The 23,312-nt window shown below is 38.1% G+C and overlaps 1 long non-coding RNA gene across 2 annotated transcripts in view; it reads right to left on the bottom strand.

Annotated features, from left to right (window-relative positions):
• LOC107311128 overlaps nucleotides 1-23,312 on the bottom strand; it is a 70,332-nt gene that overhangs the window by 37,945 nt on the left and 9,075 nt on the right. The window contains exons 4-5 of one of the 2 annotated variants that reach the window (XR_001553877.2): nucleotides 15,568-15,653; nucleotides 11,823-14,330 (exon numbers count right to left, since the gene is read on the bottom strand). This is a non-coding gene — a long non-coding RNA (uncharacterized LOC107311128). Of the gene's footprint in view, nucleotides 1-11,822; nucleotides 14,331-15,567; nucleotides 15,654-23,312 lie in introns of those variants that run through there. The other variant, XR_004306654.1, reaches the window with a different exon arrangement.

A 23,312-nucleotide genomic window follows, 5' to 3' on the forward strand; every position in this document is an offset into this window, starting at 1 on the left:
GATCTATTGTACTTGTTACTGTTTACCAACAAAGCACAATGAGCAAACAAGGTTTAAGTCTGTGTGGAGTCACAGACTAGTAAACAACATTGAACAGATAATGCTCCAGTATTTGTGGGAGAAGCTGAATGAAAAACTATCAATTGAAGTCCTACTGATGGTAATAGTTAGGTAATCTGCAATGAGGAAGGAGAAAGAAAAAAAAAGGAATGAAGAGAAAAAAAATCACAGTTCAGTTCTCAGTTTCTTCCTTATTTCCTTAGGTCTGTAAGTCTAATTTCATACACCATCTATATAACAAAGGGAACATCAATCCTGGAGTACCACTTTTGTCTTTGTGCCTGTCCCTCCTATACTCAGGCAGCACAGTTAATCCACAAAAGATTCTGAAAAGGCCAATGCTATGGCCTAAATCTTCTCTGCTTCAGAGACAGACTCATCCTAAACACAGTAATGCTGTAGTGGCAGCAGCAATGTAGAACACCTGTGCTAGAGAGCACCAAGGTATAAGGAATTGCTGCATTCCCTCCTCACCACAGCTTCCTTCCATCTTTTTAAAGTCAAAGGTGTGAATACCAACCTGCTATTTCAGCTGTATGTTTTTGTTAACTATATGGTTGTCTTCTATCACCAATTTCATTTGGAGATGATTGCCAAAATCTTGGTTGTGATCACACTTCCACAATGTCACATCCTGTAAAGGCTCAGTCTTGATGCCTGTGTGTGCTACAAGCCATGCCCAATTCTGGATCATAGTTTTGTCAGCTAGCACAAACTTTTAAGGAGTAAGATGGGTTAAATGATGTGAAGAGCTATTAATAAGTAGTTTCCTATCCCCAACCCCTGATCTGCAGAACAGTGATCACTGAATCACAGTGTAAATTAATAAACAGGAGACAGAAGGAATAAAAGAGAGAGTGCAAGAGACAGACGGAAATAAAAGAACTTACTGATTTCAGAAAGGTCATCTCTCAACAGCAGAGTACTGTCTCTGATGAGGGAACAAATGTTTTTAGCAAGTTAAAATAATTATCTTCTAGGTGAATATTAGGTATTCGTTAGTGTCTTTCTGTTTACCTGTCCTAACGTCTATTCCTCGGTTATACTGTAACCAAATTAATAAGGAGAGAGAGTCAGAAATAAAGAGAGATTTTCCGTTTAATTTGCTTTGCACTCTGGTGGCTACAGCAAGAAGAAATCTTTCTGGCTCTATTGAATGAATAGTCAAAGGTACCTCTGCGGTTCCTTCACAGAGTGAACTAATCTGTGACAACTGTAGCTAATCTGATAAGAAGGCCGCATGTGTGCTAATGTGCTAATATGAGGGGATTCAGGGCAGGCAGCGGTTGTGAAAATCCACTGCTTCCTAAATGGACCCTCCTATGCAATAGCCCCGGCAACATATGCGCATTTTAACACCCGCTTAACACCGAAACAATGCGGTGGCCTTTGTTGTGTGACACAGAGGAGCCGATTCCCATGGTGGGAATTTCTGCCTCACAGGCAACATTCTTTCAGAGGTGATACAACGGGCTGGTGGCCTGGACCAGGAGCTGGGATGGCCTGGCTGCACGATTACATCCACGTGCATGAAACGAGAGGCTTTTGCTTGCTCCATGGCTGAGAAAACATGTGGGAGGGATGGGGAGAGAGAACAGAGGGGAGAATTGGTGTAACCATATTGGACCAAGTCTCTAACCAAGAAAAAAAATAAAATAAAGATCAACTTCTAGACTATGGTGCTTTATCTAAAAGAGCTTTAATCAGGTTGACAACAGTGTGTAATCTTGCACTATACTTAATATATTGTCCTTGGATTAAAATTTGTGTTCCACAGGTGTACAGTGATGTAAAGTGTCAATAACGCAAAGATAGTACAAGAGAGGTGGTGATAAGTATCCAAAAGGTTATTTAAAGGAAAGACTCACCCAGTAGAGACCTTCAGTCTGCTGGAAAACACTGAGGCAACCTCCACCATGGAGCAATCTCAGAGATAATACTTCAGTCGTGGTCAGCCTTTGAATGAGGTCTAGAGGAGGTGGAGTCAGGCTCCACCCCTTCCAGGAGCACAGCTGAATTACCCTCACCTGTGCTCCCACAGCTGACCCAAAACTTGACTCAGCTGATTAATCAGAGGTTCAGGCTGTGATTACCAATTTCCCATATACACAGAAAAGATGAATCGCATCTTCTTGCTCCATCAGTTGTCACCCTGTACCTTCAGGAAAATTCCTCTGAGAGACAGAGAACTTATTTTTAGTACTAATCACACAGTAGGGAAGAAGGCTTCATGGATGTTGAATCTTCAGGAGACATCATGACACCTCCTGGGCCATCATTGATTGGGGTTAGGCTGCATCTTTTGGACACAGAAGTTCCCTGCAGAATGCTGTGGATCGTGGTCAGTTCACCATGTTCCTTCATTTCCAGGTGTCCCACAGCCTATTACTGCAAGGGGTCTTTAAAAGCATGATCCTCTCAGAAGGAATTTTTAACATTAAATCTGATAAAGAGTATTAATACATATCTGGAACCAAAATACAGAAGAAAACACGTAATTATAAGAATATATATATATATATATATTATTTTGAGAGTAACCAAACCAAACACTGGTGCAGGTTGGCCAGAGATGTGGCATCACCAACCCTTTGGAAAAGGTCAAAACTCAGCTGGTCAGCATCTTCAGCAATCTGCACTAGCTGACCCTGTCCTATCAGGTACTGAGTGGATGAAAAGATCTGCAGAAGGCTCTTCCAACCTCAGGCATTCTCTGAATGTGGCACTCCAATAGCTCAGCAAATTCCCCACCCACAAGGTGGGGACTGGCAACATATGACTGGCAACACAATGACAAGGGCAAAGGGGAATCAATGCTAATATTAGCTCTTCTTCAGTATTTCAGTATGAAACAGTATTTGTAACTTGCCATGACAAAAAGAGAAAACTCAGTAAACGCTAAACTCAGAAATATGGCTTGAAAAACTGCTTATCCAGAACACTTCAGATCCAGAGCCGTTCAATACAAAACATGGATCAGACTTAGCCAAGTATTCCCATAAGAGCATGACCCTGGTTTTACAGTTGCAGACTGATTTTCAGCCTTCTGTTTAAACATATTCCCATATTGGCTATAGAGCACTAGAAGTGATGAGAAAAGTCATGGGATTCATCAAACACTGAGTAACATCTTGAGCACCTATAAAACAATATTTGAGCTACTCAAGACTTGTTTGCTTTTACCCAGTTCTCTGAAAGTCTTGGTGAGCAAGAACAACTGTTGTAAATGTTTCCAAATATATAAATGCATAAATCTTATTTATTCCTTTGCACTTTGTTGCATTCAGGGATACTATTTTATGTTTGAGTTTTAAATGCATAACAATTGACTCCTACTAAATGGTGACGGCATTTCCTCTCAGAGGAAGTCCTGAGGGAAGGAAGGTCCCGCATAAACAAACATCCACTCAGTACAATAGAGCGGCCCATAAATGTGAGCATTTTTTCAGGGTATGGGTGAGGCTGACACTCTCTTCCTGCTCATGCAGACCAGGGCTTATCGCAGTCCTGTTTCCCTGTAATTTAAATGTTTGCATAGCTTCTAGTTCATTTGTATTTTTCCTCACAAAGTGCAGATGTATCCCATTTTCCTGTTGCTGTGGAACATGGCGACAATTTCCAACAGTGTTACATAAATGACCATCTGTGGTTTAAAAAAAAAAAATAAAATGCTGATGCACAAGATTGCCTTGTGAGAATTTTAGCTAACTAGCAAAATTTATGCTATTAATACTTTTGAAACTTCCTGACAATAAAGGAAAAATGTAGTGTTCCCCTCCATTTCAACATACTGCAAATAAATGATAGATGGCCACCATTGGTGTGTGCAAGATGAGACATCCATAGAAAAATTGAATAAAACCAAGCTGCTTATGCCTAGTTTTCCTTAAGCTTTTCACGAGAGTAAAGGCAGACTAAATTAATTAAAGTTATCTTACTGATCATGTGAGCATATTAATAAACAGGAATAGCAACACTTGATCGAAATATTTTTAGCATCTTTGCATTTGCTGACTCCCAGAATCAGCAATACTGGAAACACTGAAGTCCATTGCACAAAATCTCTGCAAACTGGCATGACAGTTATTCTAGTAAACAGTGGCAGAAATAAATTGCTGCTGCTGATGTGGACGGAGATTAGAGGAACAGAAAATCTTCCAAAGTGACTTCCACAAACATTTTGTACTGCTCCAAGTACTAGGGGGCACCAACGCTGTTTTTTGTCTGACTGCCCAAAGACTGACACTTGCTATCACACTGTACAATCGACAAATGTACAATTAGCCAGGCTCAACCCCTTCCAGTCACACAGGTGAATTGCCTTCACCTGTGCTCCTGTGGCTGACTCAGTGCTTGCCTCAGGTGATCAGTGGCTCAGGCTGTGATTCAGCAGTTCCCATACACTCATCCTATTCAAAATACTACTGTAGCAATATTTCCTTTTCCCTATTTCTGATTCCTCACACTGTAGTCACACATCTCTCTTTCCTTTTCCCAGGAGTCACCTTGTCCTGGCAGATAGTCCTGGCTACTTACTGGCTCCGTATTTGTTTTTACTTCCTACTTCTACTTTCTCATCCTCCTGATTTCTCTAAGCTCTCCCAGTTCATTTCATATTACTGCTGAAAACTTTTCAATAGATCTTTATGTGCTGCAGCTAAAAGGACTTGGTAGTTAAATTTTGGATGAGCGCTTTCCTGTTCCAAAGCTCGAGAGCCACAGCAACATAAATGAAATCTTTCCACAATGCCTGAAAAAGAGTAAAATAGTATGTGTTTTAGAAGGGTTTTTTTTTGTTTGTTTGTTTGTTTTTTAGCAAATATTGAATTATTGTGTTTGAAAAGTGCAGGCAGACATACATGTGAATTCCGCATACATGTGAAATTTTATTCCAAATGGCTAAAGCTTATGAAGCCTATACACCAGGAACAGATAGGTATGAGCAGTTGTAATAATTTGTGCTAATAGGCACAGTCATATATATATACACGTGGCTTCTGATACTCATGCCTGAAGCACACTCACAAAATATGTGGATTCATGCACCAACAAGTAAATGTATGTACAAAACAAAACTATGAATATTGCATGTATCTGCAAGTGCTGTGACTTCAGCTTTCTCAAATGTGCATTTTGCACGTGTACTTACCTTTCTGCTCTGACAAAATACTTTGAAAATATATGTGCTTATTCAAAATGTAATTTTCAAGTCCTTTTAACAACAGCACATGAAGATCTATTGAAGTTTTCACCAGTGATAGAAAATTATTCCCTTGTTTCTTTCTACACATGATTTCTGTGAACTGCAGAATGTCATTTTCTTCATTCATAAACAAAAGCACTGGGCAGATGTGGAAATTAAAAACAGACTATAATAACAGCAAACTCTACAAGGAGATAAAGGTTTTTCTTTATCTGTGAGATTAAAAATTTATTTCATTCAAATTTCCTTCCCTTTTCTTTCCTATTTTTTCCTGTAAACAAGAAACTTTGCTTTTGTCATCCAAGAGAAAGAATGCGAGTGAAAAGTAAAACACACAGACACACAGAAACCCAAGTATTATGTGTTCCTCAAAACTGTAAGCACATCCCTTTGCCAAGTCAGGCCAGATTTCCTACTAACTTTGCAGAAGTGAATATGCAAACTTCTCCTGTTTTCCCAGTAGCCACTGTGAACAATTTGACATAACCTTAAGACAACTCGCAAAATCAAAGCACCTAAAAAAACTCTGCTTTGGGATTACTGGAAGAATTATTTTGAGTAAATTCAAACATCCTCAGTACGCAGTTCTGGAAAAACAATGAATATAAATGTCACATTCAGCCATTCACTTTTAGTTCAGAGTAAGTGTTTTTTCTGCCAAGGGACTATACATGCTATATAATCCTCAGCTCCTTCAGGATTTTAATCCACCGTGAAGCATATGGTAAAAAGGTAAGTGTTCTGTAGAATCATTAACTTGCCTAAAGCAAAGTGGATGTTCTTTATTTCTTTCTTCAGAGACAAAGAGCATCTGAAAGTAGTTAACAGCTCAAACCTCATAGTTTGCTGAAGCAGCAAAAAATGAACCTGGAAATGTCCCTGCAGGGCTGGGTTTTATGTTAATTAGTCAATTCCCAGGGCAGTGCTTGTATTGACAAGAGTATGTTATTGTTCTGCTTCCTCAGTTAGTACTAGGAATGTAAGAGCAAAACGTATAAATACATGTATTTATCAGCACCAAAATCATTAGGGGATTGTGGTAAATCAAATCTATACTGGACAGAAAAATTGCAGAAAGCTCAATTCTGATCTCATCCCAGTGAGAGAAAATAATTGAAAATATAAAAAGGATTTTTTTCTTTTACTGAGAGCTTTAAGTCAAACTTTGCCTTGTAAAATGCCCATTCTGTGGCACTGATGAAGAATGGAGTTACATTAGTGGGCTCAACCAGCTCCTGGTGCTGAAGAAGAGGAAGCCAACAGAAGGCAGACCAGAAAAAAGGTAGCAAAGGATTTACTTTCTTCTAAAGGAGCTGTGAAGCGGCTTAACCTGGAGGAACCAGCCCTGCTGCTTGACCTCTCTCCCTGCAGCCCAGCTGGTGGGATGGTGAACTCAAGCTTTGGAGAAGCCAGTGCTTGGTATGGCACCAGCAACTTTTTGTTTTCTCATGCAGACTGTGTGGCTGTCATCCAGCAACAGAGTAGCACTGGTGTATATGGGATTTTATTGACCAAGAAGAGGCCATTGCAAACCAGGGCCTTAATTCTGTCCATTGCTATATGTTTGGCCAAACCATTCACTACTACGATCAACTCACATGCTGAACAAGATTAGTAAAAAGAAGGGAGGGATGAGAAACTACATATGGTAATAGTACTCTGGAGTAAACCCACTTAAAAATAGTAAAATGTCACTGAAAAAAAAAACAACCCATTTTTTTGCACAAGATTTGACAGAGGCCCCTCGTCTACTAAACCTTTGACCTGCTAACTTTTCCAAAACCATTCTCTGGACATAATATAAATGGTATAACAAGGTTTGGGCCTACACTGCCAGCCCTCCCTTCTTTGCCCCCTACACAGAGTTACCCCCCATATCACCTCTTGAGACGAGCCTTAGGTCCACAGCAATCATTCAAACAGTATTTGGCCATCAATTGCAAGAAAATGATTAGTCCATGCCAAAACTGAGCCAAAAAAAAAGCTCAAAGAAGAAAGTAGACTGTGCTGGTGGTCAAACCTGTCCATTTTCTGTGATAAAAAGCACCTTTGGAAAAGGAAAAGATGATATGTTTCAGCCCATCCCAAGTGTTATGTTCAAGGACTATTCCAGAATGGTCCTGATTCAAAGCACATTAGAAGTGTTTGCAGTTTTCCCAGTGGTTTCAATAGGTTTTGTGACCTAGTCTCCAACATTTGACAATAATCAGCATTTTCCCTAGAACATACCACTTAAATGCACAGAAATCTAAATAAAAAGTGTTCCCATAATTCTGAAATCTTCATCTGGATCTGTTTCTGATTTAAGAAGAAATTAGATTCATTTTATTTTGCTCAAACGAGTACATACATCTCTGCTTTAAATAACAAGAAACACAGAGCAAGATTTTTGAGGTGATATTTACAGTGATGAGTTCCAAATTTTTTAGAGGGGAAGGCATGAAAGAACAGAGTGGGAGTTTTTTTAAGTTAAAATCACAATTAATCCAGTTTGAATGTTAATTGCGCTGATTATTTTTCAGCCTGAATCTTTCCAGTATATGTACTTTCAGCATGAGTGCAACATTTAAAAGTTTATTATAAAACTCTTTTATTTGGAACTTATTACACAGCATAGATCTCAGCTGTGTAGCCTGAGTTGTTAGTATTTCTTACTCTTGTTCTAAGCAATGAAAAGCTACTTCCCAGAGAACTGTGACGCACAATATTTCTCTAATCTTAATATAATTTTCTTCCAACCACCTTGTGTGTCCTCTTGCTTTTCTGGGACAGAGTTTTCAGAGGAACAACCCCCCCCAAAAAAGTAATTAATCATCTGGTTCTGCTTAAGCAAATAGCTTGATTCTGTGACCTTCAAACTTCCCTCCCCCTCAAAGAAAGCAATAAGAATGTAAAGCAGAGAGAGAGAGAGGTTTGTGGAGGTATAGAGGCTCTGACTCCTGCTGACTGTTAAAACAATCTTATCCTCAACAGTTCACTGAATATAGGCAGTGCCATACAAAGCTGGGCCCTTTCAAGCTGCATGTGGATTGCCTCTTACTGATAGATGGAAATCCTTCATAATTTCATTTTGACTTTTTAAAATATAATTTGATTGAACTTTCAAGGATAGTTTGAAATACCTTATAATCAGATTAAAATTTACAAATCAGTATGTTCCCTAAACACTTCTTGAGAGTTGCACATCTTTATTGTAAAGAGAAATTCATTAGCAGTGTACTTTTAGACAACTGAATTTCCCGTGGAAATGAATTTAATGGTCATTTGCATACAAAACTTGTCTACTACACAAATTCTTTCTTCAGCAAGTTGCTGAGTTACATCACCAGTGTTCTAGCACAGTAGAGAGGCTTCCATCGTGTTAGATGACACTGTACTGTATTCAGAAAGGACCCCAAAGCATAGCAACACAATGTGATTTACTCATCAGTGACACCAATGATTCTTCCAGATGCATACTTTAGCACTGGTACTAGCAAAGTAAAGTTTTCAGCCCAGATCCAAGGAGGATTCAGGCAGCACCATGGCAGTTTACAACCAGTACCAACTATGCTTTCAGCGTGGAAAACCTAAATACATTAAAACAATTTTTAGACTGGAAGACTAACCTAAACATTTTAGACTGGAGTAATCTGGGCACCGTTCTCTCAACAGGAATTGAACTATAGGTAGTGTAGTTTACATACTTAGGGATCAAAAAAGAATTGAATGACAGGAAATAGACTCAAACAGACTTTCTGTGTCTCAAATTAGTCCCTTTAGTACAAGACCATATTTTAAATCTCAACCTAGCGCAATGAACAAACTAATCTTCCAATGCAGTTCTATGTATCCTCTCGATATCTGTTCAATTTGCAGTAACAAGATTTAATAATTCACAAATAGTTATTGAGCAAAGCAGTCTTATTAAACCCCATTACTAGTGTGTAACCTACACTATTCTCATATGCTTGAAGTGGGAGCTCTGTGCAGAGGAGACACAGGATGCACGACAGTAGGACGAGACCAACAGTTTTGTAATCACATACTGCATAACACATTTATTTTCTTCCTCTTCTTGTTTTCATTATATATCCACTAGTGAATTCCTCCAGAACTATATTATTGCTCTGGGAAAGCTTATAGAAAAAAATCTCATCTTGAAGTGTAGCATGCATCTTCCCTCCAGATGTCCATATCTCCAGTCAATCTGTAGACTCTTCTTTGGCAGTGCTAGGCCTGTGCTTTCTCAGAAGTTGTTACATGCCTGAGTGTTGGTGGCTGCCTTATTGTTTATGTGATTAGTCACTCTTGGACTATTTTAAGGAGGTGATGTATCGCTTTTGTAAATTTTAGATAAACTTCATTTATATTCTGATGATTGATGCTGACCAGTTATCCAGCAAATTGTACTTTCTTGTGTATTTCCTCCAGCATCTGAAGTGCATTCAGAATGACCAACAGCTTTTCTTGCTTTCTTGCTTCTTCTTCTTCTTCTTCTTCTTCTTTTTTTTTTTTTTTTTTAAGGAGGGGAGCCATTGTAATAAAGCTAACAAAACTGTAGCTGAACTACAGCTTTATAATAAAGCTTGTGACAAGTTCTGGGATCTAAGCCAAAGTCAAACCAAATGTACAGTTTACGAGGGTGAAAGGTTTTACTGGCCAGTCTGGTTCTCTTCCAAAATGCCTTCATTTCACATGTAAACGCTAATGGAAACAAACAGTGGTAGTACCATTAACTTCTATTTTTGCCTCACCACCTCCATTTTGTGCAATAAGCCACAGAAATAAATTGCAAGAAAATTTGGGGGGGGAGGGGGAATAAGCAGAAAGAATAATGAAATGAAACTGTGTTAGATCCCTCTCTCTGAATTCCATCTGACCCTTTGAGTCTTCCATAAAATTATTGGCAAAACTTATTATTTTGGGAGGAGAAAGGAAAGGTAAAGGGAGGAAAGAGGAGGGCTCAGGCCAACTCAGAAAAAATCATAATTATAAAAAGCTGCTTTACATTCCTCCCAAGCTTTGTTTTTCTTTGCAATGCTAAGCCAGCATAGTGGGAAACACATTCATCCCTTTGTGCATACCTGATCATCATTTTGCAACAAGACCTTATTTCTCTCACTTGGTTCAAGTCAAAACTCTTTCTGATGTCTATGGGAGTTGTGCCTAAATAAGCCACAGCTCAAAGCAGGAGTGTCCCAGGGCCCCCTTGCTCACCATGATATCATGCATACAGCAAACCTGTGAGAAAAGCATGCTTGCAGTATTCATCTTACGTGCTTCTTATTTCAGTTCCTATACATGTGTTTCCTCTGATTGCACCTTGTAATAAATCCAAGACTGATAGCTCCTCAAGGCACTCAGTGCCTTTCCATTTACTATGTGTTTACAGTGTACTTCTGCCAAAAGCACATCCTTATGCCAAGGTTATATATCAGTGCCTAAATATGGTATATTTTTAATTTCAGAACTATATTAAGTAATTGTAAGTAATCACATGATTAGTGGCAATTAGATCTTCCCTATATTTAAACTGCCTGCACTCCCACCAGCTTCCCTGTATGCAAAGCTGGTGTGCTGAGATTGCAACGACTCCCTCCTTGGGCTGCACCAACACTACTTTTTCCCTGAGAAGCAGTTAACACGGAGGACTGTGCATTCTGCTCATTTTGAGGAACCATGTTTATAACATTTATAAGCATCAGATACAATGAGGTTAGCCAGATAGGGTGTTTCCAATTGTCCATGTATTGTAACTATAGAATGTAGGAATTCCTATATTAGCATATGCTTTGTCTTTTACAAGTGAACTATTTAATTGAGCTCATCCATCTGGAGTCCTGTATTTTAAAAACCAGATACAAAAGATGTCAGCACACGTAGAATCCTGCTCTCTTATCTCTTGGTGTTGCTATAATGGAGTAGGCATGTATGTATAGTGATACTCATTAAATATGATGACAATCATACATTAAGATGGGAGTTGCATTGCTTCATCCTTGTTCTATCTATTTGTATTTCTTTCTCTCTGGAAGAAGTTAACAACACACCTTTTATCAGCTATTAAGAAGTATCTCCTCCTGATAAATAAGGTTTTACTGGTTATTTAGGAGAACCTGACAAAATCATGCTCCAGAATATGTTTTTTTACAAGAAGGAACTCTAAATCAAAACAAAGTGGGGAGCTCTTTACTGACATGCCCTCATTTTGCCTTCCTTACTGTTAAACTACCAAGAATGTGGCATTTTGTTTGCAGAATGGTTATGTCATCCTAAAAAAACTTAATTAAATCACTCAGCAACCAATTGGAGCTATAAAAACACTGGTGGGATCTTCTTACTGAAGACACTTCACAACATGTGTCTAGGCCAGACATGCATTAAGGCATGATTGCACTCACTACCCTGATGTGTATACTGATCTGAATCCTTGAGCAGTTGCATAATACACACACTGTCTCACAAGTGACTCAGAATGTGTCCACACTGCAATCAGGGTGTGCAATTCATAAAGACATTTCTTCTGAGGTTTTAATAGACCTATCCCAAATAGTTACCAAGTATGGCTAGTCTGAAACTGGGTGGTATCTTTTCCAGAAGAATTTGTGTGTCTGACTTCTAGGACACTTGTACCAGTAGTAGAGGCCTTTGCTTCTCCTATAGCTGGAATTCTAGAATCTTTTAAATGTGACAACAAGGGACAGAACAAGAGCAAGGGCAAATGAGAACCATGGGATCTTCTAAAATAAGTGGTGCGTGACACATTTCTTTTTTTGTGTTGATTCACAAGTTATATTCTAATGAACAGTAACTATACAAATAGCATGCCAGGTTTTGTTGAAGGTGATAATTTCAGGTTTGATCCCACAGAAACTGATTTCAATTAATTTAACATAGGTTAGACCTGTATACAATAGAGACTTTCTTATGATTGCTTTCCATATCGCTCACAGTCTGTATTACAGGATGAGATTCATTTCACAATGTCATCTGGTGCAATTACAATACTAAAAAAAATGCTTGCAATCAGCAGCAGGCATGTCTTTGGGGACAGCCTTGTTTGCCACTCCACTAGAGTGGATTAACTGAAAAAATAGTGAACGATTCAAGGCAAGATGAAAGCAGTGCTTGGGAAATAAAAACAAGAATTTGAAAACAGTATGGAAGACACAGCAGAAGCAAAATTTCACTCAATGATTAATGATGAGAGTACAGCAGCAACCTGGAAAAGAATGCTGTAGTGAAACTTTATAGCTCAGCGTGAAAATGAACAAGAGAAAGCATACACATTGCGGTAAAATTTCTTTCTTAATAAATGCAGTTTAACACTGCCACAGATGTAGCACTAAATTTTCTTGTCAACCCTCAATTAGACAGTGGCAAGACAACAAGAGTTCAAGTTTATGGCGGTTTGTTTTTTTCTTTGTTTAGTCATTGTTTCAAATTGGCCATGAAGCTGATAGATAGATTCAAAATTGGACAGGGCAAATGCATAAATCCAGCCTCTTGTTTACTTCTGATTTGCAGAAGGTGTAACTCAACGTAACCATTCATGGCCAGCTTCCCTCAAAGGAAAACTCTATGAACAGAGTAGGTCAGACACAAAATGGACAAAGTTGAGCACCACATACCTAGGGGCTATTAATACTGGAATATTCAAGATTTTTTAAGAGCTCAAGAGCAGGTAAAATGAGAAATAACTACACCTCCTAGCTCACAGCAACACTGATTTCAGCAAAACATGCTCAAATCTTGGGATGAGCTTAAATGCTGCTACAGTTAAACTATGATACTGGACTTAGTTCAGTAGACAGCAAGTCAGCATTGTGTTTTCTGTAATGGTGCTTTTGGACCACAGTATAAACTCCCTCTTTCATAACTGAAGAGTGATCCAAGCTCCAATACATAATGCTTATCCTAGCCAAAGGTGCTATAATTGTGAATATTCTTGTTACTGATATAGCAGCTCCAAGGGATTGCATTCCTCACACATCTGGGAAGTTATGATCCCTCTGCTTACAGTCCCTTTGGAATTAATGAGTCTTACATATTTTTCTATTAAAAAATATTCAGTTGTAAAAGAATGATGCACATCTAGCTCTTCTAGCTAGATGTAATAGATGTATTTTTCAACTCTTACATTGTGGTAGTAAATAAAAAATAAGGCCACCCTATTTCTCAGGCAAGTGCCCAACCCAATATCTGCCAAAGAAAAAAAAAGACAGATGGGAACAGATTGCTGCACCACAGTTTAGGTGGGAAACTCCTGACTTTGTATAGATACAATTAGCAAAGTGGCAAGTTTGGAGAAATAGCTGCCTTGTGGCATATTCTCAGTCTGACCTGTGATTCCCAAGAGCTCCTTTCTGAGTAAAGAAACTCTCTACCAAATAGTGCTCATAAGTGTTTAATTTTGGTGTGTAAATATGACCCTGTGAGCCAAATGCTTCAATTATTTAATGGATATGAACCCAACTGCACTTCCTTGTTTGCTCAGAAAGGATTTCATTTACTTTAGTTAAAACGTGTCTCCATTAGATCTCTTGGGACCTGCCTACAGTTAACTGAACTGGGCTTTCTATATAGGTGCCTCTCTATATATTGTTTGCTTATTATGAGGCATGATCATGTCTTTTAAAAAAAAGGTTTGTGTTGCACTGAATAAATAATGCTCTGTGGCTTTTTTTTTTTTTTCCCTTCTTAGATGACTACTTAGGCCCCATTTTAAGAGATTCTGAGAATCCATATCTCCACTTGACTTCAGGGGGTGTAATAGAAAAGCAGACAACTGTTTCTCCCATTCTTCAAGACATGCAGACAATAGTAAAACTGAAATCTGAACCCCATAACAGGGTGTCAAAATATTAATGTCCTGTTCATTCAGTCTGTTCTTGCCTTTTCCTATTAGACAGCTCACCTCGTTCAGCCCACAGCAACTCTTAAGCAACAGTGCTGAATTCAGAAAACTTTTGCTGTTTCCAAATACTGTTTGCCCTGGGAGTGTGTAATGCCAATGGTACCCTGAGGGAGCAACAAAAGGCATTTGAACAGTGAGGCATCCCGCAGTCTTGACTCATCAAGGAACCTAGGTAGATAATAAAAATAGACTGATGCCAGAACCTTGTTCTGTGTGTTAAGAACAGGTTAAAGGTAAACTAAAAATGTTGAAGGGAGATAGGAAATACTAAGAAATTAAGGATAAATGACTTATAATCTGAAGCATCCAGCTCAGTGAGTAAGGAAAGTTTTCTTTCAAGGTTTTGTTAAACGAAGAAAGCAAACAAGCAAACACCTGAGACAAAAAGTTTCTTGGATGGTAAGGAACGGAAATCCTGTTAATTAACATTCACATTTCTTCTATCCTACCTCAAGGAGACACTCTGTCTCCTTGGAGCATCTGTCCAATTGGCTGGTTGTTTCAGCTCTGTGGATATTCTGCTGATAGCTATACTGTAGATTCCCATGCCAGATACTTGAGTTAATTAGCTTGTGGGCTGCTAGTGTCAGACTTGTTTAGTGCAGGAAAAAGAGCTGACAACAAATCATCACTGTGTGAGATCTTGATTATTGTTTAGATGCAAACAGCAACATGCTGGCACCGCCTTACAAGTGTTTTCAATTACAGAAAGATGTTCTAATGCTAACACAATGATGCTGGCCTTTTTTCTTTTTTTTTTTTAGGAGAAACAAGCTGGATTGTTGATGGGCCCTAACCTCGCACAAGTTTTTATGTGAATATCTTTTAGGTAATCCTGTTTTCTCTGGGTTCATAGGCTCATGGGCCCAGATCCTCAGTTTTTAAGGTAGTCTCTGACAATCAATTGCTAAAACACAGAGGGGCCACAAAGGATACTGGACAAGCTATACAGTCAGCCTGCATTCACACAAATATTTACATACTTCCATCTAATTGCTTAGAGAAATTAGCATGAACAGAATTTGAACAAATACAAAACATCTACTGCTTTATTTGTGTCCCTCCAATCTCTTTCATGGTGTCCTGCTTTCTCCAAAACTATTAGCGTTCTTTTGAGGAAAATGTATTCTAACTGCAGTTAACCCTCTTTTAGATCTGCCATCTACACTTCACAGATGAGTATCATAGCAGAATATCTTTCACCATGAAGCAAGGTATAGAAATGCTCAAAGTTTGCGAGGCATAGGATTCCTGTGACAGAACAAGTGGCAAAAATATGCAGCAGTTCATTCTTTGTAATGTTTAATTATGCATTATAGAAAGGCATGGTACTGTTGGTAACAGTAAGATATTTAGATTCTGTAGTGCTAAGATCAGGGGCAAATACACAAAATTACATACTTACTTTTGCTCTTCAGCTGGACATTCCTGTAGATGTTATTTGATGCCTCACTAAGTGTTGCAGTTTCCAGAACCAGACCTGGCCATGTCCTGGTTTGAAAATAAAAGGGACAATTCTCACTTGAAATGTTTTGCAAATTATTCTTTTTCCCCCATTTTTATCAAGACATCGCATTGACAGCACTGTCTTCCACCTTTATTGCCTCGTACCGTTTCATCATTTTACCACAAGAAACTATGAAATTTACAGTGAAATGTAAGACAATCTCACCAACAGCAGTAAAACTACGTGAAGAACAAGGTTCTCCCATGTATACTTTTCACCAGTATTTTGCAACTTCCATGGTCTAATCAGGAAAATAAACTGTCACGAAGCATAACCCAGAATCAGAAACCTAACTGACTCAGGATATAAAAAATCCACAAGTCAGATCTCAGAGGATACTCCAACGACCTGTTTTGACCTCAGTTGCTTCTGAATCATCAAACCTCACTAGCTTGATAGCTGCAGAATCAAGGTACAGATAAAGGAAACACTGTGTTTCACGAAATTGCACAAGCAGTAACAAGTTACTCTAGTTGTGTAATTAGCTACTTCATATGTAATTAGTATAATATGTAAATTGGAGCTCTTGGAATTAATTACGCAACATGCATGCCCGAATTTATTCTATAGGTAGCAATTTGTGCATTGTGTTGTATTCCTTGAATTCATAAACAAAAAAGAGTTTGGGGGTGATAAAGCATAAGTATGTATGTAAACAGATCAAAAAGAAGACATGGGATTGTTCTGCATATGATTTAGGGGAAGCAAACAACGGCAGATGTTATGAGAAATAAAAATGCCAAGCAAAATGAAATGCAGCCATCAATCTATTCCTACTAAAGACATAGAAAAGCTATAACCTAAGGGTAGTGGTCACAATTATTATTGTAATTCTCTCAGTGAATTTCTTGTTTGAAATAATCCTGATACAGGGAGTTTTAAACTATGACATCCAAACTTTCTCTGTCAATTTTTAAGACTCAAACTTAACTCAAAATACAGGCCAAAATTTAATTTCTTCATCCTTAATGCTCACTTGAAAGATTAATAGTGTACTTTCAACATCTACAGTCAGCTCAGGATTGGTGTATCTAGATTGCTAAATGGTACTATCAGCTAAATGTCTACCTTCAAAACACTTGGAAATCTGTGGAGAAAGCAAAGAGCTGGGGAATTCAGAGTGGTACAAGTTATTCGTTGCAATCTTTCAATCTATCATTTTCATTAGATTATTGTGATGCAGCTAAGCAAAGGTGAGCAGGCATCTAGAGGGGGGAAAGGGAGAATTGTTTTTAAATACCAGTTTGTCAAACACATCTTCCATACACGGTATGATTTCTCCTCCCAGATTGTTGCTAGGATCACCCTGAAGTGTCTGAAATGACACTGATGGTTCCAGACTGGTTTCAAGGCCTCTATTGCAAAAATGGCTTCTGAGTTGAGAGACAGCAAAGAGATTCAAGATTTCCAAGTGATCCTTACAAGTCAGGACAGTGTCAGGTGTGACAGTGATTGTATTAAACCCAGTTATAGATAACTGTGAAAATATTTGTTCATGATAGGACAAAACAAAGCTAACAAACATTTCATATTGAATGGTCAGAGCAATAGGGTGATGGAGACCAGTGACTGCTACTAGTTACAGAATATATGGCATTGTAAATCCTGAGAGACTAAAAATTTATTTAAATGAAAATTTTAAAATGGTGATAAATATAGTGATATAGAATGTAACCACTGTCTAACTACTCTTTAAAAATACAAGTTTCTTCCACTAAAATAAGAACACAACATGATTCAACACCTAATTGAAACGGCCATGAGACAGTCATTCTTGTGTGATAGCTACAAAGCTATCAGCCAGAGAAAATGTGATTTAGCTAAAGATTTCCCTTTCACTGAACAAAGAAACTCACCAAATTCCTGAAATTCACATAGTCAGACATGAGATTTGTTAATTTAGGACAAGCACATCATGAACAGGATGCACTTTGCACATAATCAAAACATTATGTTTCTTCCAGGTGACATCTGTAACCTGGCTGCTTTCTATTATGAATCAATAGACAGGTATCAGTCTTTAAGCTCAGATAAAAGAGCAAATAATTTTATCAGTTCAAGCTATAATGCTTCAGATTGTACAGAAGTCCTGAACTTCTTCTAAAAAAGACTTAACTTCTTCCTTTTATACTTTTAGGAGGAAAGATAAATTAACAAGACAGTTATATATGAAATTACCCAGGAAAGCTATAGAGAATCATTACTGTTGGAAATTTATTGATGAGGGCAACATACCAGTATTCAGTCTGGATCTAAATCAATGTTAGCTCTTGATTTAGGTACTAAAGACAGTGTTTGGATACTGCTGGGCAGAGAGATTTAGTAGTCATAGTATTAACCATGAATCCTGCTCAAAACCGAAGTTTTTCATTTCTAAATCGTACGGAAACATGCTCTGCTCTAAAAGGAGAATTTGGAAGCCAGTGACACCCTGTGATGCATTTGAGGTGTTTGTATGTTGAGAGAGAAACTTTTAAAGTCATCCGGTACAGTCAGAAAAAACACTCAAGCCTGGAAATGCTTTTTTGGGATGTAGGGATTTCTAGCATTTTCTCACCTATATTAAAAAACTCATTCTTTTTCTCGTACTAAGGGTGACATAAGGATCTAAGTCCAGAAAGAATTGCCCAAAAGCTGTAGATATCCTACTTTATTCCCTATTGGGTAAGTGTGCAATGTGTGGATCAGTGCTTCCATAAATTACAGAATCTAGGGCCTGAGCAGCCAGCAAGTAAAGCAGTCAGTTGTAAAGCTTTCAATCTTACGAACACGTTAACTTTATACTACCTGATATTAGGAGCCATAGACCCTTCCCCTAGCAAGGACTTTCATCCTAAAGATCACAACTCAGATAAACAATCACACAGCATGTTGATTGATTCATGCATGTGAACAAAGTATAATGCTGGTATAATATGCATGCAATTAAAGATAACCTCCCACCCATGTAAGTAAAACTGTCCCTTCTTCCCTTGATTGCTGACAGAAGCTGCCCACATGCATTGGGGTCAGCAGACTGTGAGTGGTGGGGTACCCATGAGGTAGAAAAGCATCAGATGAGCTCAGGAGAAACGACAGCAAGCAACCACTGTGCCTCTCATTCCAAAACAGCTGCCATGATCAGGTTTCTCTTCCTTTGCAGTCTAAATGGCAACGGCCACAACTGGAAACTCGTGAACTTTTCAATACAATTAAGTTATAGCAAGTCAGAGACCTTTACAAAAGAATTCTTTGAAAGATGTTATAAAGTCTCTGTGTAAGCAGAAATAAAGAATCTGATCTGTAAATTTTTCCTTAAGCAAACATTCAGCAACCTATACCAGTAGTCGTGAAATCACTAAATTATTTTCCTTACTGGAGAAATGCTCCCAAGGACGCAGCTTTAGGGGGAGTGGGAGGGGGTAAAGTAATTTGAAAAGAAATAATAATTTCTGTGATTCTTTACATTTCGTTGCTAATATTTAACTGTTGCTGTGCACAGCCTGTTTTTATGACTGGTGTCTGCAAAAGTTCACTGGGTTGGTTTTTGTTTTTTTTTTTTACTGGCAAAGCAGAGTTTGGGGGATGGTGGAAAAGGGCACACGTGGCTTTCCAGAACTGAAGGTTTCGTTTGCATGAACAAGCCTGCATGCCAGCACTGTGTGCACACACGTAAGCAGCAACCAGCTACGCAGCACAGCTTTTATTTCCAGGACTTGGTGCTCACACGTCAATGTAAAATATTACCCTCCTATAATAATTATTATTGCAAATATGAACCTAACCAAAGTGTATCAGATAAATTATTCACTGTTTCATTATTCACTCAGCTCTACTTCTGTGGGTGTGCTCCCATCAGCATTTTGAAAGTCAGCCCAAATACTGGAGCCTACCTATGAGTATAACGAGAGTTAATGATTCACAAAGCACAGTTCTGATTTTAGTAACAAGTGTTTTTAAAAATTAAAGAGATTAGCATAAAATGTCCCTATCTAACAACCTCAGAAATAATGGTTTGATATTACCTTTGACAAGATTCTGAAATCAGTTTTACTGCTGTCCACTGTTAAAGACAGTGAGACTGTACAACTGTATTTCTCCTCGCATCTATCAACATTTCAGACTTATCTCTTCATCCATAATGGATTACTTTCATATAAATTTCTCAGAGTTTTCAGTCCAGAGGATATACAGCCAAAAATAATTGGACTGTATAATAACAGTTTGAAAACAATACAGAGTAAAGACACTAAACCATTGACTTCTACTACCAGATGTCAGTAAGGATCATACTCTGTTAAGGCACCTACTGATGGTCTGAGTGAATTTAGCCACACATGGCAAAGTAGGTGCTTTCAGTGTGTCTGCAGGCCAGTCACACTTTAATTTACATTCTGAATGGTGTACATCCGGCCTTTGGGCGGACCACTTATTTGAAAGTACCACAAGTAAAACCAGAAAAATCCCCCATTAAGCCAATGGGTTCTCAAGGACAGAACCACTAGAAATGTAAGAAAGCTTCACCCAGGAGGATTTCTTCTCAATTTTCAGAGCAAAAGAACATGCTAGTAAAGTTGCCAAACCAAAACTGGCTGATGCATTTCTTCAGATGAATACCTCTTTATCCTTAGCCTGTCAGACCTTGTTGACCTAGGTCAATTTAAACAGAAAATGTAAGATAGTATATGATTTAGTCTCTTCAGCTATTCAGAATGAATCATAGATGTCAAATACTTCGTTAAGAATCCCAAAGCTAGCATTAATCTCCAGGGCATGGTATAGTTCATTCAGGCCACAAAAAGGAGAATGTGTTCTCTCACCCTTGCTTCTAATCTATTTGATTCCCAAAATGCTCACTGGATAGCTTATAATAAATAGTACAAAAAGGCATTTATAATGAAAACATTTGATGAGAGGAAAGATGATGATATCTATACATAACTTAAGGATCTTAGACATATAATGTTTCAAATAAGAGACCTGGATGGCAGTCAGAACTCTACTCATCCTTCTCAAGAATATTAAAATCCAACTTCTTCCTTGATAGCATCAATGATCAAAAGGCATAAACAATCAGGCTTTCTATGCTAATGACTGCACTGAAATATTTCCTTGAGCAGTTCAACCAATTAGAAGGAGCAGCAGCCATTAAAGGGAATCTTAATAATGGATTAGCTATACACAATCCTTTGAAAAAAAAAAAAAATAGTTTTTGATCCCATGTATCATTTTTCTTTAGATTTGAACTATTTTTATTTAATTAAACTGTTCCGAGACTCTTAGAGCATGATGCTACCAGCCTCTTGCCTTAATTTTTATTAGCTTAATTTGTAAATCATTGAAAATTAATATATTTGTGATTCATGCAGGACAAAGGAGATCTGAAAGCTTAAGTAGCAGAGTTCTTATAGAAGAAAGAGTAGGAAGTTTAAGGATTTCTAATTGCTGTGAACTATTAGGGATAGAGAAAAACTCTTAAAATTATGTCACATTTCTGCAATTGGATTTCATTAAAAAAGTGAGTGCTAAAATTTGACTTTTTAAAGTGACACAAAAATTTTTGAAAAGAGCTACTGTATTTTATTCAGATGGGTTGGGAGAAAAAGGGATTGCTTATGCTTTGGGAGTATATTAACTACAACACATTCAGACGAAAAATCATTTCTAATTAATCATGTCCTTCAGTGATGATTAGATTAATACTTGTCAAAATTTGGTCAACATACATTACCTAACATAAAGTCACACTTGACTGTGGACTCTGTTTAGGCCATAACGTTGAGCAATCAGTGCTGAATGCAGGAGGATATGATGAGTAACTCCATGGTCAATTCAGAATTAGTAGGAGCATTACATATGTAATTGTTACCAGAAGCAATGCAGACTATTTAGAAGGTGTGTGTAGGCTGTTCTTACCCTAGAGTTAAGAAAAATAACCTTATTTCTTCTTTGATTCTCATTTATGTAGTGTGATATTTTTAAGAAGGAAAAAGAAGAGAAGGGAAAGGAAGGGAAAAAGCAGAATACACAACAGTGTTGGTAAGGAGCTTTGTTTGGAGGGCTTCCCAAGTTGTTTCTACGGTGTCCAAATCAACGTGCCATCAGGATCTACCCTTGTTCATAGCATAACAGGTAGTTCTGCTGCCCAGGTAAACCTGTGGTCTACATTTGTCTGAACATCTCCTCTGCTTTGCTGCAAAGCCAGGCTCAATTCATCAGTACACATTCCATCAAGGCCAGGTGGAACACGTTAGTCAGTCCTAGTTTGGAAAACACCAGTGAAGCCCTGCATGACAACTGCAGTAATAAACCCTGGTGACTGGTGAATCACAAATCTCCGACAGCAACACCGCTTTCCAAAGAGAATTTAATTCTTGCTCAGCTAAGCTGAAGAACACATTTTGAATGCTAAATACTTGTGGGGCCACGCTGTGTTAGTTCCTACTAGTCTCAAACTTAGAGGTGACCTTCACACCAACCTGCAAAGAACGCAGCTGAAACAGTGCCCTGATAGCAAGCCTGCTCAAGCCCTTAGTGAAGGGAATCATGGAACCATTCACTCTTTTGGCAGCTTTCTCCTTCCTTCAATCAAGAGAAAAAGGAGGTATTTTGAAGGTGAAACTTCTGGTGGTTACATGCCAGTCTCACATCCTTAAACAAACATGAGCATGCTACTCCTGCCTTAAAAGGGGTTTGTGTTTTTTGTTTGTTTTTTTTTTTATCTCAGAATAGGAACATTTAGGAAAATGCAAAAGTTTTGCAGGTTGGAAAAGCATTTCCCATACTGATCTAGTTTTAGTAATGCAAGGCCTCCAATGGTATTCAATATTTCAAGCAATTTTGGTTTCAATTAAATTAATAGAAGGGAAAATAAAAAAGAAAGGGCTCGGAGGGGGGGTAAATTTTTCCTACCCTGAGGGAAAATTCAATTACTTAAATTGTTCTTTTGCAGAAGAATGAAACAATTGCAGCAGAAGGAACACTGGAAAATGTCATCTAATCTGCTTTTGATACGCAATTTATGCAATGAAGTACCATTTGCGTGGAGTCCACAAATTTACTCCAGTTTAGAGCACTAGCCAAACCCTGTTTCTCTAGTTCTGGTGTTATTTGAAAACTTTTTTTAGTTTTTAGTGTGCCTATTGCCAAAGCAACTGAAGCATCTAGGCTCATTCCACAGAGGCAGCTGAGGCACATGGGTTTCCCTGGCATCTCCGCAGCATCCCAAAGATGCCTTGGAAAGCAATGACCAAGACGTGCAGTTGTAAAATAAAGCTTTTAGGAATAAAGATGCTGAGAAGGATACAAAACAGCTTTCAAAAAAAAAAAAAAATTACCTATGATTGTGCTCATACAGCCAGCTAGTGAGCAACGAAGTTAAGCTGCATTACCACTGGGTAATGAATGATTATTCTCTAACACTTGTTGTGCTATACCAATCTGTGACCAATCTATGACATTAGTCGAGATCATTAGTCACAACTAAACACACAGTCTAAATAAACATGATCCATAACCTCATACAAACCCTTGCAGGGCTCACCTTGAGATTCCTTGGAGAGTTTTGCAAATAGTACCCATAAGTCTTGTGGAAAGCATATGAACAACTAAAGTGTTTTCAGTGAGATGATTCACTTTTTCTCTGCATGCTTTTAGCTACAATC

The sequence above is a fragment of the Coturnix japonica genome, chromosome 3 (assembly GCF_001577835.2).
Source record: "Coturnix japonica isolate 7356 chromosome 3, Coturnix japonica 2.1, whole genome shotgun sequence".
Taxonomy (NCBI): Eukaryota; Metazoa; Chordata; class Aves; order Galliformes; family Phasianidae; genus Coturnix; species Coturnix japonica.